The sequence below is a fragment of the Carcharodon carcharias genome (genome assembly GCF_017639515.1).
Source record: "Carcharodon carcharias isolate sCarCar2 chromosome 40 unlocalized genomic scaffold, sCarCar2.pri SUPER_40_unloc_1, whole genome shotgun sequence".
Taxonomy (NCBI): domain Eukaryota; kingdom Metazoa; phylum Chordata; class Chondrichthyes; order Lamniformes; family Lamnidae; genus Carcharodon; species Carcharodon carcharias.
Genome location: NW_024470849.1, coordinates 2,174,820 through 2,190,378, shown reverse-complemented (window position 1 = coordinate 2,190,378; position 15,559 = coordinate 2,174,820). Strand labels below are relative to the sequence as shown.

The window sequence follows — 15,559 nt, the reverse complement described above, 5'->3', positions numbered from 1 at the left end:
TCCCTCTCTCTGTCCCTCTCTCTCACTCACTCTCTCTGTCCCTCTCTCTCATTCCCTCTCTCTTTCCCTCTCTCTCATTCCCTCTCTCTGTCTCTCTCTCTCACTCCCTCGCTCTCTCACTCCTTCTCTCTCTCACTCCCTCTCTCTGTCCCTCCCTCTCCCTCCCTCTCTCTGTCCCTCTCTCTCACTCCCTCTATCTGTCCCTCTCTCTCACTCCCTCTCTCTGCCCCTCTCTCTCACTCCCTCTATCTGTCCCTCTCTCTCACTCCCTCTCTCTGTCCCTCTCTCTCTCAGTCCCTCTCTCTGTCCCGGTCTCTCTCACTCCCTCTCTCTGTCTCTCACTGAGTGTCTGTTTAAAACCCATGAGAAGGAATATCAGCACACCATCGATCAGATAGAGGTAAGAGCTCAGAGTCAGCTCACCCTCCCTGTCTCTGTCCCTCTCTCTCACTCCCTCTCTCTGTCCCTCTCTCTCACTCCCTCTCTCTGTCCCTCTCTCTCACTCCCTCTCTCTGTCCCTCTCTCTCACTCCCTCTCTCTGTCCCTCTCTCTCACTCCCTCTCTCTGTCCCTCTCTCTCACTCCCTCTCTCTGTCCCTCTCTCTCACTCCCTCTCTCTGTCCCTCTCTCTCTCACTCCCTCTGTCTGTCTCTCTCTCTCTCACTCCCGCTCTCTGTCCCTCTCTCTCACTCCCTCCCTCTGTCCCTCCCTCACCCTCCCTCTCTCTGTCCCTCTCTCTCAATCCCTCTCTCTGTCCCGCTCTCTCTCTCACTCCCTCTCGCTGTCCGTCTCTCTCTCACTCCCTCTCTGTCTCTCTCTCTTACTCCCTCTCTCTGTTCCTCTCTCTCATTCCCTCTATCTGTCCCTCTCTCTCTCACTCCCTCTCTCTGTCCCTCTCTCTCACTCCCTCTCTCTGTCCCTCTCTCTCACTCCCTCTCTCTGTCCGTCTCTCTCTCATTCCCTCTCTCTGTCTCTCTCTCTCACTCCCTCTCTCTCTCACTCCCTCTCTCTCTCACTCCCTCTCTCTGCCCCGCTCTATCTTACTCCCGCTCTCTTTCACTCTCTCTCTCACTGCCTCTCTCTGTCCCGGTCTCTCTCACTCCCTCTCTCTGTCTCTCACTGAGTGTCTGTTTAAAACCCACGAGAAGGAATATCAGCACACCATCGATCAGATAGAGGTAAGAGCTCAGAGTCAGCTCACCCTCCCTCTCTCTGTCCCTCTCTCTCACTCCCTCTCACTGTCCCTCTCTCTCACTCCCTCTCTCTGTCCCTCTTTCTCTCTCATTCCCTCCCTCTGTCCCTCTCTCTCACTCCCTCTCTCTGTCCCTCTCTCTCACTCCCTCTCTATGTCCCTCTCTCTCACTCCCTCTCTCTGTCCCTCTCTCTCTCAGTCCCTATCTCTGTCCCTCAATCTCACTCCCTCTCTCTGTACCTCTCTCTCTCACTCCCTCTCTCTGTCCTGCTCTCTCTTATTCCCTCTCTCTCTCACTCTCTCTCTCACTGCCTCTCTCTGTCACTCTCTCTCACTCCCTCTCACTGTCTCTCACTGAGTGTCTGTTTAAAACCCGCGAGAAGGAATATCAGCACACCATCGATCAGATAGAGGTAAGAGCTCAGAGTCAGCTCACCCTCCCTCTCTCTGTCCCTCTCTCTCACTCTCTCTCTCTGTCCCTCTCTCTCTCACTCCCTCTCCGTCTGTCTCTCTTATTCCCTCTCTCTGTCCCTCTCTCTCATTCCCTCTCTCTGTCCCTCTCTCACAATCCCTCTCTCTGTCCCTCTCTCTCTCATTCCATCTCTCTGCCTCTCTCTCTCATTCCCTCTCTCTGTCCCTCTCTCTCACTCCCTCTCTCTGTCCCTCTCTCTCTCTCATTCCCTCTCTCTGTCCCTCTCTCTCACTCCCTCTCTCTGTCCCTCTCTCTCACTCCCTCTCTCTGTCCCTCTCTCTCACTCCCTCTCTCTGCCCCTTCTCTCACTCCCTCTCTCTGTCCCTCTCTCTCACAGTCCCTATCTCTGTCCCTCTCTCTCACTCCCTCTCTCTGTACCTCTCTCTCTCACTCCCTCTCTCTGTCCTGCTCTCTCTTATTCCCTCTCTCTCTCACTCTCTCTCTCACTCCCTCTCTCTGTCCCGCTCTCTCTCACTCCCTCTCTCTGTCTCTCACTGAGTGTCTGTTTAAAACCCGCGAGAAGGAATATCAGCACACCATCGATCAGATAGAGGTAAGAGCTCAGAGAAATCTCACCCTCCCTCACTCTGTCCCTCTCTCTCTCACTCCCTCTCTCTGTCCCTCTCTCTCTCACTCCCTCTCTCTGTCCCTCTCTCTCTCACTCCCTCTCTCTGTCCCTCTCTCTCTCACTCCCTCTCCGTCTCTCTCTCTTTTTCCCTCTCTCTGTCCCTCTCTCTCATTCCCTCTCTCTGTCCCTCTCTCTCTCACTCCCTCTCTCTGTCCCTCTCCCTCACTCCCTCTCTCTGTCCCTCTCTCACTCTCATTCCCTCTCTCAGTCCCTCTCTCTCACTCCCCCTCTCTGTCCCTCTCTCTCTCTCATTCCCTCTCTCTGTCCCTCTCTCTCACTCCCTCTCTGTCCCTCTCTCTCTCACTCACTCTCTCTGTCCCTCTCTCTCTCACTCCCTCTCTCTGTCCCTCTCTCACAATCCCTCTCTCTGTCCCTCTATCTCTCATTCCATCTCTCTGCCTCTCTCTCTCATTCCCTCTCTCGTTCCCTCTCTCTCAATCTCTCTCTCTGTCCCTCTCTCTCACTCCCTCTCTGACTCTCTCAATTATTCCCTCTCTCTGTCCATCTCTCTCTCTCATTCCCTCTCTCTGTCCCTCTCTCTCACTCCCTCTCTCTGTCCCTCTCTCTCACTCCCTCTCTCTGTCCCTCTCTCTCACTCCCTCTCTCTGTCCCTCTCTCTCACTCCCTCTCTCTGTCCCTCTCTCTCACTCCCTCTCTCTGTCCCTATCTCTCTCACTCCCTCTGTCTGTCTCTCTCTCTCTCACTCCCTCTCTCTGTCCCTCTCACTCACTCCCTCTCTCTGTCCCTCTCTCTCTCAGTCCCTATCTCTGTCCCTCTCTCTCACTCCCTCTCTCTGTACCTCTCTCTCTCACTCCCTCTCTCTGTCCTGCTCTCTCTTATTCCCTCTCTCTCTCACTCTCTCTCTCACTCCCTCTCTCTCTCACTCTCTCTCTCACTCCCTCTCTCTGTCCCTCTCTCTCTCACTCCCTCTCTCTGTCTCTCACTGAGTGTCAGTTTAAAACCCACGAGAAGGAATATCAGCACACCATCGATCAGATAGAGGTAAGAGCTCAGAGACATCTCACACTCCCTCTCTCTGTCCCTCTCTCTCACTCCCTCTCTCTGTCCCTCTCTCTCACTCCCTCTCTCTGTCCCTCGCTCTCACTCCCTCTCTCTGTCCCTCTCTCTCACTCCCTCTCTCTGTCCCTCTCTCTCACTCCCTCTCTCTGTCCCTCTCTCTCACTCCCTCTCTCTGTCCCTCTCTCTCACTCCCTCTCTCTGTCCCTCTCTCTCACTCCCTCTCTCTGTCCCTCTCTCTCTCACTCCCTCTGTCTGTCTCTCTCTCTCTCACTCCCGCTCTCTGTCCCTCTCTCTCACTCCCTCCCTCTGTCCCTCCCTCACCCTCCATCTCTCTTTCCCTCTCTCTCAATCCCTCTCTCTGTCCCGCTCTCTCTCTCACTCCCTCTCGCTGTCCGTCTCTCTCTCACTCCCTCTCTGTCTCTCTCTCTTACTCCCTCTCTCTGTTCCTCTCTCTCATTCCCTCTATCTGTCCCTCTCTCTCTCACTCCCTCTCTCTGTCCGTCTCTCTCTCATTCCCTCTCTCTGTCTCTCTCTCTCACTCCCTCTCTCTCTCACTCCCTCTCTCTCTCACTCCCTCTCTCTGCCCCGCTCTATCTTACTCCCGCTCTCTTTCACTCTCTCTCTCACTGCCTCTCTCTGTCCCGGTCTCTCTCACTCCCTCTCTCTGTCTCTCACTGAGTGTCTGTTTAAAACCCGCGAGAAGGAATATCAGCACACCATCGATCAGATAGAGGTAAGAGCTCAGAGTCAGCTCACCCTCCCTCTCTCTGTCCCTCTCTCTCACTCCCTCTCTCTGTCCCTCTCCCTCTCTCTGTCCCTCTCTCTCACTCCCTCTCTCTGTCCCTCTCTCTCACTCCCTCTCTCTGTCCCTCTCTCTCTCACTCCCTCTCTCTGTCCCTCTCTCTCTCACTCCCTCTCTCTGTCCCTCTCTCTCACTCCCTCTCTCTGTCCCTCTCTCTCTCTCATTCCCTCTCTCTGTCCCTCTCTCTCACTCCCTCTCTCTGTCCCTCTCTCTCACTCCCTCTCTCTGTCCCTCTCTCTCACTCCCTCTCTCTGTCCCTCTCTCTCACTCCCTCTCTCTGTCCCTATCTCTCTCACTCCCTCTGTCTGTCTCTCTCTCTCTCACTCCCTCTCTCTGTCCCTCTCTCTCTCAGTCCCTATCTCTGTCCCTCTCTCTCACTCCATCTCTGTCCCTCTCTCTCTCACTCCCTCTCCGTCTCTCTCTCTTTTTCCCTCTCTCTGTCCCTCTCTATCATTCCCTCTGTCTGTCTCTCTCTCTCTCACTCCCTCTCTCTGTCCCTCTCACTCACTCCCTCTCTCTGTCCCTCTCTCTCTCAGTCCCTATCTCTGTCCCTCTCTCTCACTCCATCTCTCTGTCCCTCTCTCTCTCACTCCCTCTCCGTCTCTCTCTCTTTTTCCCTCCCTCTGTCCCTCTCTATCATTCCCTCTCTCTGTCCCTCTCTCTCTCACTCCCTCTCTCTGTCCCTCTCTCTCTCACTCCCTCTCTCTGTCCCTCTCTCTCTCACTCCCTCTCCGTCTCTCTCTCTTTTTCCCTCTCTCTGTCCCTCTCTATCACTCCCTCTCCCTGTCCCTCTCTCTCTCACTCCCTCTCTCTGTCCCTCTCCCTCACTCCCTCTCTCTGTCCCTCTCTCTCTCTCATTCCCTCTCTCAGTCCCACTCTCTCACTCCCCCTCTCTGTCCCTCTCTCTCTCTCATTCCCTCTCTCTGTCCCTCTCTCTCACTCCCTCTCTCTGTCCCTCTCTCTCTCACTCACTCTCTCTGTCCCTCTCTCTCTCACTCCCTCTCTCTGTCCCTCTCTCACAATCCCTCTCTCTGTCCCTCTCTCTCTCATTCCATCTCTCTACCTCTCTCTCTCATTCCCTCTCTCTGTCCCTCTCTCTCACTCCCTCTCTCTGTCCCTCTCTCTCTCTCATTCCCTCTCTCTGTCCCTCTCTCTCACTCCCTCTCTCTGTCCCTCTCTCGCACTCCCTCTCTCTGTCCCTCTCTCTCACTCCCTCTCTCTCTCCCTCTCTCTCACTCCCTCTCTCTGTCCCTATCTCTCTCACTCCCTCTGTCTGTCTCTCTATCTCTCACTCCCTCTCTCTGTCCCTCTCACTCACTCCCTCTCTCTGTCCCTCTCTCTCACTCCCTCTCTCTGTACCTCTCTCTCTCACTCCCTCTCTCTGTCCTGCTCTCTCTTATTCCCTCTCTCTCTCACTCTCTCTCTCACTCCCTCTCTCTGTCCCGTTCTCTCTCACTCCCTCTCTCTGTCTCTCACTGAGTGTCTGTTTAAAACCCGCGAGAAGGAATATCAGCACACCATCGATCAGATAGAGGTAAGAGCTCAGAGTCAGCTCACCCTCCCTCTCTCTGTCCCTCTCTCTCACTCCCTATCTCTGTCCCTCTCTCTCACTCCCTCTCTCTGTCCCTCTCTCTCTCACTCCCTCTCCGTCTCTCTCTCTTTTTCCCTCTCTCTGTCCCTCTCTCTCATTCCCTCTCTCTGTCCCTCTCTCTCTCACTCCCTCTCCGTCTCTCTCTCTTTTTCCCTCTCTCTGTCCCTCTCTCTCATTCCCTCTCTCTGTCCCTCTCTCTCTCATTCCCTCTCTCTGTCCCTCTCTCTCTCACTCCCTCTCTCTGTCTTTCTCCCTCACTCCCTCTCTCTGTCCCTCTCTCACTCTCATTCCCTCTCTCAGTCCCTCTCTCTCACTCCCCCTCTCTGTCCCTCTCTCTCTCTCATTCCCTCTCTCTGTCCCCCTCTCTCACTCCCTCTCTCTGTCCCTCTCTCTCTCACTCCCTCTCTCTGTCTCCATCTCTCTCACTCCCTCTCTCTGTCCCTCTCTCTCTCACTCCCTCTCTCTGTCCCTCTCTTTCTCACTCTCTCTCTCTGTCCCTCTCTCTCACTCCCTCTCCTTCTCTCTCTCTTATTCCCTCTCTCTGTCCCTCTCTCTCACTCCCTCTCTCTGTCCCTCTCTCTCTCACTCCCTCTCTCTGTCCCTCTCTCTCACTCCCTCTCTCTGTCCTTCTCTCTCTCATTCCCTCTCTCTGTCCCTCTCTCTCACTCCCCCTCTCTGTCCCTCTCTCTCTCTCATTCCCTCTCTCTGTCCCTCTCTCTCACTCCCTCTCTCTGTCCCTCTCTCTCTCACTCCCTCTCTCTGTCCCTCTCTCTCACTCCCTCTCTCTGTCCTTCTCTCTCTCATTCCCTCTCTCTGTCCCTCTCTCTCACTCCCCCTCTCTGTCCCTCTCTCTCTCTCATTCCCTCTCTCTGTCCCTCTCTCTCACTCCCTCTCTCTGTCCCCCTCTCTCTCTCATTCCCTCTCTCTGTCCCTCTCTCTCATTCCCTCTCTCTGTCCCTCTCTCTCTCATTCCCTCTCTCTGTCCCTCTCTCTCTCACTCCCTCTCTCTGTCTTTCTCCCTCACTCCCTCTCTCTGTCCCTCTCTCACTCTCATTCCCTCTCTCAGTCCCTCTCTCTCACTCCCCCTCTCTGTCCCTCTCTCTCTCTCATTCCCTCTCTCTGTCCCCCTCTCTCACTCCCTCTCTCTGTCCCTCTCTCTCTCACTCCCTCTCTCTGTCTCCATCTCTCTCACTCCCTCTCTCTGTCCCTCTCTCTCTCACTCCCTCTCTCTGTCCCTCTCTTTCTCACTCTCTCTCTCTGTCCCTCTCTCTCACTCCCTCTCCTTCTCTCTCTCTTATTCCCTCTCTCTGTCCCTCTCTCTCACTCCCTCTCTCTGTCCCTCTCTCTCTCACTCCCTCTCTCTGTCCCTCTCTCTCACTCCCTCTCTCTGTCCTTCTCTCTCTCATTCCCTCTCTCTGTCCCTCTCTCTCACTCCCCCTCTCTGTCCCTCTCTCTCTCTCATTCCCTCTCTCTGTCCCTCTCTCTCACTCCCTCTCTCTGTCCCCCTCTCTCTCTCATTCCCTCTCTCTGTCCCTCTCTCTCACTCCCTCTCTCTGTCCCTCTCTCTCTCATTCCCTCTCTCTGTCCCTCTCTCTCTTTTCACTCTCTCTGTCCCTCTCTCTCTCATTCCCTCTCTCTGTCCCTCTCTCACAATCCCTCTCTCTGTCCCTCTCTCTCTCATTCTCTCTCCCTGCCCCTCTCACTCATTCCCTCTCTCTGTCCCTCTCTCTTACTCCCTCTCTCTGTCCCTCTCTCTCCATCCCTCTCTCTGTCCCTCTCTCACTCACTCCCTCCCTCTGTCTCTCTCTCTTACTCCCTCTCACTGTCCCTCTCTCTCTCTCCATTTCTGTGTCCCTCTCTCTCTCACTCCCTCTCTCTGTCCTGCTCTCTCTCTATCCCTCTCTCTGTATCTCTCTCCCTCACTCCCTCTCTCTGTCCCTCTCTCTCACTCCCTCTCTCTGTCCCTCTCTCTCACTTCCTCTCTCTGTCCCTCTCTCTCACTCCCTCTCTCTGTCCCTCTCTCTCACTCCCTCTCTCTGTCCCGCTCTCTCTCACTCCCTCTGTCTGTCTCTCTCTCTCTCACTCCCTCTCTCTGTCCCTCTCTCTCACTCCCTCTCTCTGTCCCTCTCTCTCACTTCCTCTCTCTGTCCCTCTCTCTCACTCCCTCTCTCTGTCCCTCTCTCTCACTCCCTCTCTCTGTCCCTCTCTCTCTCTCATTCCTTCACTCTGTCCCTCTCTCTGACTCCCTCTCTCTGTCCCTCACCCTCCCTCTCTCTGTCCCTCTCTCTCACTCCCTCTCTCTGTCCCTCTCTCTCACTCCCTCTCTCTGTCCCTCTCTCTCACTCCCTCTCTCTGTCCCTCTCTCTCACTCCCTCTCTCTGTCCCTCTCTCTCTCTCATTCCTTCACTCTGTCCCTCTCTCTGACTCCCTCTCTCTGTCCCTCACCCTCCCTCTCTCTGTCCCTCTCTCTCACTCCCTCTCTCTGTCCCTCTCTCTCACTCCCTCTCTCTGTCCCTCTCTCTCTCACTCCCTCTCTCTGTCCTGCTCTCTCTCTATCCCTCTCTCTGTATCTCTCTCTCTCACTCCCTCTCTCTGTCCCGCTCTCTCTCACTCCCTCTCTCTGTCTCTCACTGAGTGTCAGTTTAAAACCTGCGAGAAGGATTACCAGCACTCCATCGATCAGATAGAGGTAAGAGCTCAGAGACATCTCAACCTCCCTCTCTCTGTCCCTCTCTCTCACTCCCTCTCTCTGTCCCTCTCTCTCTCACTCCCTCTCTCTGTCCCTCTCCCTCACTCCCTCTCTCTGTCCCTCTCTCTCTCCCATTCCCTCTCTCTGTCCCTCTCTCTCAGTCCCCCTCTCTGTCTCTCTCTCTCTCATTCTCTCTCTCTGTCCCTCTCTCTCACTCCCTCTCTCTGTCCCTCTCTCTCACTCCCTCTCTCTGTCCCTCTCTCTCTCACTCACTCTCTCTGTCCCTCTCTCTCTCACTCCCTCTCTCTGTCCCTCTCTCACAATCCCTCTCTCTGTCCGTCTCTCTCTCACTCACTCTCTCTGTCCCTCTCTCTCTCACTCCCTCTCTCTGTCCCTCTCTCTCTCACTCACTCTCTCTGTCCCTCTCTCTCTCACTCCCTCTTTCTGTCCCTCTCTCACAATCCCTCTCTCTGTCCCTCTCTCTCTCACTCCCTCTCTCTATCCCTCTCTCTCTCACTCCCTCTCTCTCTCACACTCTCTCTCTCACTCCCTCTCTCTGTCCCTCTCTCTCTCACTCCCTCTCTCTGTCCCTCTCTCTCTCACTCCCTCTCTCTGTCCCGCTCTCTCTCTCACTCCCTCTCTCTGTCCCGGTCTCTCTCACTCCCTCTCTCTGTCTCTCACTGAGTGTCTGTTTAAAACCCACGAGAAGGAATATCAGCACACCATCGATCAGATAGAGGTAAGAGCTCAGAGTCAGCTCACCCTCCCTCTCTCTGTCCCTCTCTCTCTTACTCCCTCTCTCTGTCCCGGTCTCTCTCACTCCCTCTCTCTGTCTCTCACTGAGTGTCTGTTTAAAACCCACGAGAAGGAATATCAGCACACCATCGATCAGATAGAGGTAAGAGCTCAGAGTCAGCTCACCCTCCCTCTCTCTGTCCCTCTCTCTCACTGCCTCTCTCTGTCGCTCTCTCTCACTCCCTCTCTCTGTCCCTCTCTCTCACTCTCTCTCTCTGTCCCTCTGTCTCACTCCCTCTTTGTCTCTCTTTCTTACTCCCTCTCTCTGTCCCTCTCTCTCACTCCCTCTCTCTGTCCCTCTCTCTCTCACTCCCTCTCTCTGTCCCTCTCTCTCTCACTCCCTCTCTATGTCCCTCTCTTTCATTCCCTCTCTCTGTCTCCCTCTCTCTCTCACTCCCTCTCTCTGTCCCTCTCTCTCTCACTCCCTCTATCTGTCCCTCTCTCTCTCACTCCCTTCCTCTGTCCCTCTCTCTCATTCCATCTCTCTGTCCCTCTCTTTTATTCCCTCTCTCTGTCCCTCTCTCTCATTCCCTCTCTCTGTCCCTCTCTCTCTCACTCCCTCTATCTGTCCCTCTCTCTCTCACTCCCTCCCTCTGTCTCTCACTGAGTGTCTGTTTAAAACCCGCGAGAAGGAATATCAGCACACCATCGATCAGATAGAGGTAAGAGCTCAGAGACTTCTCACCCTCCCTCTCTCTGTCACTCTCTCTCACTCCCTCTCTCTGTCCCTCTCTCTCACTCCCTCTATCTGTCCTGCTCTCTCTTATTCCCTCTCTCTCTCACTCTCTCTCTCACTGCCTCTCTCTGTCCCGCTCTCTCTCACTCCCTCTCTCTGTCTCTCACTGAGTGTCTGTTTAAAACCCACGAGAAGGAATATCAGCACACCATCGATCAGATAGAGGTAAGAGCTCAGAGACAGCTCACCCTCCCTGTCTCTGTCCCTCTCTCTCACTCCCTCTCTCTGTCCCTCTCTCTCACTCCCTCTCTCTGTCCCTCTCTCTCACTCCCTCTCTCTGTCCCTCTCTCTCTCACTCCCTCTCCGTCTATCTCTCTTATTCCCTCTCTCTGTCCCTCTCTCTCATTCCCTCTCTCTGTCCCTCTCTCTCTCACTCCCTCTCTCTGTCCCTCTCTCTCACTCCCTCTCTCTGTCCCTCTCTCTCACTCCCTCTCTCTGTCCCGCTCTCTCTCACTCCATCTCTCTGTCTCTCGCTGAGTGTCTGTTTAAAACCCGCGAGAAGGAATATCAGCACACCATCGATCAGATAGAGGTAAGAGCTCAGAGAAATCTCACCCTCCCTCTCTCTGTCCCTCTCTCTCACTCCCTCTCTCTGTCCCTCTCTCTCACTCCCTCTCTCTGTCCCTCTCTCTCTCACTCCCTCTCTCTGTCCCTCTCTCTCTCACTCTCTCGCTCACTGCCTCTCTCTGTCCCTCTCTCTCTCACTCCCTCTCTCTGTCTCTCACTGAGTGTCTGTTTAAAACCCGCGAGAAGGAATATCAGCACACCATCGATCAGATAGAGGTAAGAGCTCAGAGTCAGCTCACCCTCCCTCTCTCTGCCCCTCTCTCTCACTCCCTCTCTCAGTCCCTCTCTCTCTCACTCCCTCTCTCTGTCCCTCTCTCTCACTTCCTCTCTCTGTCCCTCTCTCTCTCACTCCCTCTCTCTGTCCCTCTCTCTCTCACTCCCTCTATCTGACCCCTCTCTCTCTCACTCCCTCTCTCTCTCACTCCCTCTCTCTGACCCTCTCTCTCACTCCCTCTCTGTCCCTCTCTCTCACTTCCTGTCTCTGTCCCTCTCTCTCTCACTCCCTCTCTCTGTCCCTCTCTCTCTCACTCCCTCTATCTGACCCCTCTCTCTCTCACTCCCTCTCTCTCTCACTCCCTCTCACTGTCCCTCTCTCTCACTCCATTTCTGTCTCCCTTTCTGTCTCAATCCCTCAAAATGTCCCTCTCCCTCACTCCCTCTCTCCGTCCCTCTCTCTCATTCCCTCTCTCTGTCCCTCTCTCTCTCACTCCATCTCTCTGCCTCTCTCTCTCATTCCCTCTCTCTGTCCCTCTCTCTCTAACTCCCTCTCTCTATCCCTCTCTCTCTCACTCCCTCTCTCTCTCACACTCTCTCTCTCACTGCCTCTCTCTGTCCCGCTCTCTCTCACTCCCTCTCTCTGTCTCTCAATGAGTGTCTGTTTAAAACCCGCGAGAAGGAATATCAGCACACCATCGATCAGATAGAGGTAAGAGCTCAGAGTCAGCTCACCCTCCCTCTCTCTGTCCCTATCTCTCACTGCCTCTCTCTGTCCCTGTCTCTCACTCCCTCTCTCTGTCCCTCTCTCTCACTCCCTCTCTCTGTCCCTGTCTCTCACTCCCTCTCTCTGTCCCTCTCTCTCACTCCCTCTCTCTGTCCCTCTCTCTCACTCTCTCTCTCTGTCCCTCTCTCTCACTCCCTCTTTGTCTCTCTTTCTTATTCCCTCTCTCTGTCCCTCTCTCTCACTCCCTCTCTCTGTCCCTCTCTCTCTCACTCCCTCTCTCTGTCCCTCTCTCTCTCACTCCCTCTCTATGTCCCTCTCTTTCATTCCCTCTCTCTGTCTCCCTCTCTCTCTCACTCCCTCTCTCTGTCCCTCTCTCTCTCACTCCCTCTATCTGTCCCTCTCTCTCTCACTCCCTTCCTCTGTCCCTCTCTCTCATTCCATCTCTCTGTCCCTCTCTTTTATTCCCTCTCTCTGTCCCTCTCTCTCATTCCCTCTCTCTGTCCCGGTCTCTCTCACTCCCTCTCTCTGTCTCTCACTGAGTGTCTGTTTAAAACCCGCGAGAAGGAATATCAGGACACCATCGATCAGATAGAGGTAAGAGCTCAGAGACATCTCACACTCCCTCTCTCTGTCCCTCTCTCTCACTCCCTCTCTCTGTCCCTCTCTCTCATTCCCTCTCTCTGTCCCTCTCTCTCACTCCCTCTATCTGTCCCTCCCCCTCACTCCCTCTCTCTGTCACTCTCTCTCATTCCCTCTCTCTGTCCCTCTCTCTCACTCCCTCTATCTGTCTCTCCTCCTCACTCTCTCTCTCTGACACTCTCTCTCACTCCCTCTCTCTGTCCCTCTCTCTTACTCCCTCTCTCTGTCCCTCGCTCTCTCACTCCCTCTCTCTGTCCCTCTCTCTCACTCCCTCTCTCTGTCCCTTTCTCTCACTCCCTCTCTCTGTCCCTCTCTCTTACTCTCTCTCTCTGTCCCTCGCATCTCAGTCCCTCTCTCTGTCCCTCTCCCTCACTCACTGTCTCTTCCCTCACTCTCACTCCCTCTCTGTCCCTCTCTCTCTTACTCGCTCTCTCTGTCCCTCGCTCTCTCACTCCCTCTCTCTGTCCCTCTCTCTCATTCCTTCTCTCTGTCCCTCTCTCTCTCTCACTTCCTCTCTCTGTCCCTCTCTCTTACTCTCTCTCTCTGTCCCTCGCATCTCAGTCCCTCTCTCTGTCCCTCTCCCTTACTCACTGTCTCTTCCCTCACTCTCACTCCCTCTTTGTCCCTCTCTCTTACTCCCTCTCTCTGTCCCTCTCTCTCCATCCCTCTCTCTGTCCCTCTCTCTCTCACTCCCTCCCTCTGTCCCTCTCTCTTACTCCCTCTCACTGTCCCTCTCTCTCACTCCATTTCTGTGTCCCTTTCTCTCTCAATCCCTCAAACTGTCCCTCTCCCTCACTCCCTCTCTCTGTCCCTCTCTCTCACTCCCTCTATCTGTTCCTCCCCCTCACTCCCTCTCTCTGTCTCTCTCTCTCAGTCCCTCTCTCTGTCCCTCTCTCTTACTCCCGCGCTCTGACCCTCTCACTCCCTTTCTCTGTCCCTCTCTCTCTCACTCCCTCCCACTGTCCCTCCCTTACTACCTCTCTCTGAACCTCTCACACCCTCTCTCTGTCCCTCTCTCTCACTCCCTCTATCTGTCCCTCTCCCTCACTCCCTCTATCTGTCCCTCTCCCTCACTCCCTCTATCTGTCACACTCTCACTCCCTCTCTCTCTCACTCCATTTCTGTGTCCCTCTCTCTCTCATTCCCTCTCTCTGTCCCTCACTCACTCACTCCCTCTCTCTGTCCCTCTCTCTTACTCCCTCTCTCTGTCCCTCTCTCTCTCGTAGTCCCTCTCTCTGTCCCTCTCTCTCTTACTCCCTCTCTCTGTCCCTCTCTCTCACTACCTCTCTCTGTCCCTCTCTCCCCCTGAACACAGAGTCTCTCCCTCACTCTTACCCTCTCTCCCCCTGAACACAGAGTCTCTCCCTCACTCTTACCCTCTCTCCCCCTGAACACAGAGTCTCTCCCTCACTCTGACCCTCTCTCCCCCTGAACACAGAGTCTCTCCTCACTCTGACCCTCTCTCTCCCCCTGAACACAGAGTCTCTCCCTCACTCTGACCCTCTCTCCCCCTGAACACAGAGTCTCTCCCTCACTCTGACCCTCTCTCCTCCTGTGAACACAGAGTCTCTCCCTCACTCTGACCCTCTCTCCCCCTGAACACAGAGTCTCTCCCTCACTCTGACCCTCTCTCCTCCTGAACACAGAGTCTCTCCCTCACTCTGACCCTCTCTCCCCCTCTGAACGCAGAGTCTCTCCCTCACTCTGACCCTCTCTCCCCCTGAACACAGAGTCTCTCCCTCACTCTGACCCTCTCTCCCCCTGAACACAGAGTCTCTCCCTCAGTCTGACCCTCTCTCCCCCTGAACACAGAGTCTCTCCCTCAGTCTGACCCTCTCTACCCCTGAACGCAGAGTCTCTCCCTCAGTCTGACCCTCTCTCCTCCTGTGAACGCAGAGTCTCTCCCTCACTCTGACCCTCTCTCCCCCTGAACACAGAGTCTCTCCCTCACTCTGACCCTCTCTCCCTCCCGAACGCAGAGTCTCTCCCTCACTCTGACCCTCTCTCCCCCTGAACACAGAGTCTCTCCCTCACTCTGACCCTCTCTCCCTCCCGAACGCAGAGTCTCTCCCTCACTCTAACCCTCTCTCCCTCTGAACGCAGAGTCTCTCCCTCACTCTGATCCTCTCTCCTCCTGTGAACACAGAGTCTCTCCCTCACTCTAACCCTCTCTCCCTCTGAACGCAAAGTCTCTCCCTCACTCTGACCCTCTCTCCCCCTGAACACAGAGTCTCTCCCTCACTCTGACCCTCTCTCCCTCCCGAACACAGAGTCTCTCCCTCACTCTGACCCTCTCTCCTCCTGTGAACGCAGAGTCTCTCCCTCACTCTGACCCTCTCTCCTCCTGTGAACGCAGAGTCTCTCCCTCACTCTGACCCTCTCTCCTCCTGTGAACACAGAGTCTCTCCCTCATTCTGACCCTCTCTCCCTCTGAACACAGAGTCTCTCCTCACTCTGACCCTCTCTCCCCCTGAACACAGAGTCTCTCCCTCACTCTGACCCTCTCTCCTCCTGTGAACACAGAGTCTCTCCCTCACCCTGACCCTCTCTCCCCCCTGAACACAGAGTCTCTCCCTCAGTCTGACCCTCTCTCCCCCTGAACACAGAGTCTCTCCCTCAGTCTGACCCTGTCTACCCCTGAACACAGAGTCTCTCCCTCACTCTGACCCTCTCTCCCTCCCGAACGCAGAGTCTCTCCCTCACTCTGACCCTCTCTCCCTCCCGAACACAGAGTCTCTCCCTCACTCTGACCCTCTCTCCCTCCCGAACACAGAGTCTCTCCCTCACTCTGACCCTCTCTCCCTCCCGAACACAGAGTCTCTCCCTCACTCTGACCCTCTCTCCTCCTGTGAACGCAGAGTCTCTCCCTCACTCTGACCCTCTCTCTCCTCTGAACGCAGAGTCTCTCCCTCACTCTAACCCTCTCTCCCTCTGAACGCAGAGTCTCTCCCTCACTCTGACCCTCTCTCCTCCTGTGAACACAGAGTCTCTCCCTCACTCTAACCCTCTCTCCCTCCCGAACGCAGAGTCTCTCCCTCACTCTAACCCTCTCTCCCTCTGAACACAGAGTCTCTCCCTCACTCTGACCCTCTCTCCCCTGAACACAGAGTCTCTCCCTCACTCTGACCCTCTCTCCTCCTGTGAACGCAGAGTCTCTCCCTCACTCTAACCCTCTCTCCCTCTGAACGCAGAGTCTCTCCCTCACTCTGACCCTCTCTCTCCCCTGAACACAGAGTCTCTCCCTCAGTCTGACCCTGTCTACCCCTGAACACAGAGTCTCTCCCTCACTCTGACCCTCTCTCTCCCCTGAACACAGAGTCTCTCCCTCAGTCTGACCCTCTCTCCCTCCCGAACACAGAGTCTCTCCCTCACTCTGACCCTCTCTCCCCCTGTGAACGCAGAGTCTCTCCCTCACTCTGACCCTCTCTCCCTCCCGAACACAGAGTCTCTCCCTCACTCTAACCCTCTCTCTCCCCCTGTGAACGCAGA

The 15,559-nt window shown here is 55.1% G+C and overlaps 1 protein-coding gene across 1 annotated transcript in view; it reads left to right on the top strand.

Annotated features, from left to right (window-relative positions):
- LOC121275013 (non-homologous end joining factor IFFO1-like) overlaps positions 1 to 15,559 on the top strand; it is a gene marked incomplete at its 5' end in the record, with an annotated part of 217,784 nt that overhangs the window by 192,609 nt on the left and 9,616 nt on the right. The gene's annotated exons all lie outside the window — the stretch shown is intronic.